Raw genomic sequence first — 3,512 nt, 5'->3', positions numbered from 1 at the left:
GAAACAACTAGAATATTCTTCCCTTTTGATTTTCTAACTCCAGATCTTGCCAAATTTCATTATAGTAATTGGCTTTGTCTGCTCGAGCTGCTCTTTGAAATCTTCTGTTCAATCTTTTATCATGTCACTTCTTCCATTGGCTTTAGTTACTCTTCACTAAAGTCCAAGTTTCAGAGTCTCTTCTGACATCCATTTTGGTCTTTTCTTTTTTTCTTGTATTTTAAATGACCTCTTGCTTTCTTCATGGATGATGTGCTTGATGTCAAGTCCTCTGGTTTTCGTACATTGTTGTTCATGCTTCAAATATATATTTAGATGATCTCTGAATTCAGGAGGGATGTTATCATTGTCATATTTTGGCTCTCATGGACTTGTTTTAATTGTCTTCAACTTCAAGTTGAACTTGCATGTGAGCAGTTGATGGTCTGTTCCACAATCAGCTCCTGGCCTTGTTTTGGCTGATGATATTAAACTTTTTCATCACCTCATGTCACAGATTCCTGTGTACTCTGTCTGGTAAAGTCCATGTTTATAGTTGCCATTTGTGTTGTTGTAAAAGGTATTTGCAATGAATAGTCATTGGTATTGCAAAGTTCTATCATGCAATCTCCAGCGTTATTTCTGTCACCATGGCTACATTTTCCAACTACTGGTGATTTTTCTTTGTTTCCAAATTTTGCATTCCCTCACCAGTGATAAGCAACACATCTTGATTGCATGTTCAGTCAATTTCAGACTGCAAAAGTTGATAAAAGTCTTCAGTATCCTTATATTTGGCATTGGTGGTTGGTGTGTAAATTTGAATAATGGTAGTATTAATTGGTCTTCCTTGTAGGTGTATGGATATTATCCTATCACTGACAGCATTGTACTTCAGGACAGATATTGAAATATCTGTTGTGATGATGAATGTCTTGCCATTCCTCTTCAATTTGTCATTCTCAGGATAGTAGAGCACATGGTTGTTTGATTGAAAATGCTCAAAACTCATGAATTTTAGCTCACTAATGCCTAGGATATCAATCTTTATACATGCCATTTCATATTTGACAACTTCCAATTTTCCTAGATTCATACTTTGTACATTCCATGTTCTAATTGTTAATGGATGTTTGCAGCTCTTTCTCCTCAATTTGAGTTGTGCCACATTAACACATGGAGGTCCTGAAAGATGTACTTTATCCATATCATACTCTGATAAGACAGCTCTTTCCCAGTACTATTTTGAGTCGCTTCTGACCGAAGGGGCTCATCTTCCTGCACTGTGTCAGACAATATTTCTGAGCTATTCATAAAGTTGCCCAGGAAAGTATCATACAGTGTTTCTCTGCTACTCATAAGGTTTTCCCTGGCAAATTTTTCAGAACTTGATGTCCTCCTCCTTCTTCCTAGTCTGTCTTAGTCTTGAAGCTGTATTGAAACCTGCATACCATGTGCTACTTTACTGGTATCTGAACCACCAGTGGCCCAGACTCAAGCTTCACAGCAACATACAAGCCCCACAGGATGACAAAATGACAGACATGTTTGTCTCCCTTAGCTGCAAACCTTTGCACCCTCCTCTTACCTAATTCCTATCTGGAACGTACCACTTTGTGGTCTCTGGCCTCTCCCTCCCTTTTCCGGTTCTAGGGGGCTTGGGGCCAAGCCTTGCCTCCTTCATCTTTGCCTGGATATCCTGCCACTCTTGAGGTCCCTGGCCTCTCATGCTCCCTCCCTTTCCTGGCTCTAGGGGGCTTGGGTCCTAGCCTTGCCTCCTGCACCTTTTTACCTGGGTATCCTGCCTCTCTGGATAAATTTATTAATCTCAAATTCAAGATATTTATACAAACATTGTTGTTAGGTGCAGTTGAGTTGTCTCCAACTCATAGAGACCTTAGGTACAACAGAACAAAACACTGCCATGTTGCATGCCATCCTCACAATCTTCGCTATACGTGAGCCCATGTTTTCAGCTACTGTGTCAATCCAGCTCTTTGAGAGTCTTTCCCTTTTTCACCTACCCTCCACTTTATCAGGCATGATATCTTTCTCCAGAAAATGATGCCTTCTGGACACATGATCTAAGTAAATGAGACTTAGTCTGGTCATTCTTACTTCCAAGGAACATTCTAGCTGCACTTCCTCCAGGACAGATTTGTTCATTTTTCTGGAAGTCCATCATATTTGCAGTGTTTTTTGCCAACACCAAAACTCAAAGACATCAACTCTTCTTTGGCCTTCCTTATTTACTGTGCAGCTTTTACATACATATCTGGTGACTGAAAATACCATGGCTTGGAGTAGGCACACCTTAGTCTTCAAAGTGATATCTTTGCTCTTTAACACTTTAAATAAGTCTCTAGCAACTGATTTGCCCAGTATCATATGACATCTGGTCACTTGACTGCTGCTTTCATGGTTGTTGATTGGGGATTCAAGTAATATGAAATCTTTGACAACTTCCACCTTTTCTCCATTTATCCTGATGCTGCTTATTGGCCCAGTTGTGAAGAGTTTTGTTTTCTTTATGTTGAGGTGTAATCCATACTGCAGACTGCAGACTACAATCTTCCTCAGTAAGTGCATCAAGTCATCATTACTTTCAGAAAGCAAATGTGTGTCATCCACATATTGCAGGTTGTTAATGAGTCTTCCTCTAGTCCTGATGGCATGTTCTTCATATAGTCCAACTTCTCAGATTATTTGCTCAACATACAGATTGAATAATGGATAGCTGAATATGGATATCTGAGACCATTCTGACAACAGTACATGCATAGGAGAATATAGTGTCTGTTGTTTATTATTGCATAGTGCATTAAACAATGCCTGGTTAATAGTCTATTATCTTATTATTATATTTTTTTAAAACAGCTCTCTTCCTATTTCTTCCCTGTGGTTTTCTTTGTGTCCTTCTTTCTTGTCTCCTCCTGCCCTCTGAGCTATCTCCCTGTGCAAATTGCTGCCCTTCTTTTCTCTTGTGGCTGATTGCTCCAATGAGTGTACTTATCTGATGTAAAGGCTTACTTTATATGCCTGCCCATGGGTGTGAGTTCAATTCCAGACCTGAAGAGTAACTAAGTGCTAAACTTTTGGAGATCTCATCAGTCTCTATCAGACCAGTAAACTTGGTCTTTTTTTTTTTTTTTTTTTATGATTTTGAGTTTTGTTTCACTTTGTTCTCCCACTCTATCCAGGATCTCCTTCACTGATCCCTTTCTGAGTGGTTGACAGTAGCACGGCACCATCTAGTTCCTTCATTCTCATGGTCATATATGCTGAGATTCACATGGTCTGCTAGTTTCTTGGACTGATTGTTTCCATATGTCTTTGTTTTCTTCACTCTTCTTTGCTCTGGATGAGGAGAGACCAATTGTTGCATCTATATGGCTGCTTGCAAACCTTTAAAAGCCAAGTTGCTACTCACCAAAATAGGATATAAAGCAGTGTTTTTGTATATATTATGCCAATTGAGCTTGATATCCACTTTGACCATGGTTCCAAGCCCAAAAGTCCAACTACTTGCTCCA

This window comes from Orycteropus afer, unplaced genomic scaffold (assembly GCF_000298275.1).
Source record: "Orycteropus afer afer isolate SDZICR_OR568_19922 unplaced genomic scaffold, OryAfe1.0 scaffold00740, whole genome shotgun sequence".
NCBI lineage: Eukaryota > Metazoa > Chordata > Mammalia > Tubulidentata > Orycteropodidae > Orycteropus > Orycteropus afer.
Note: the sequence above shows the minus strand (reverse complement) of the source record.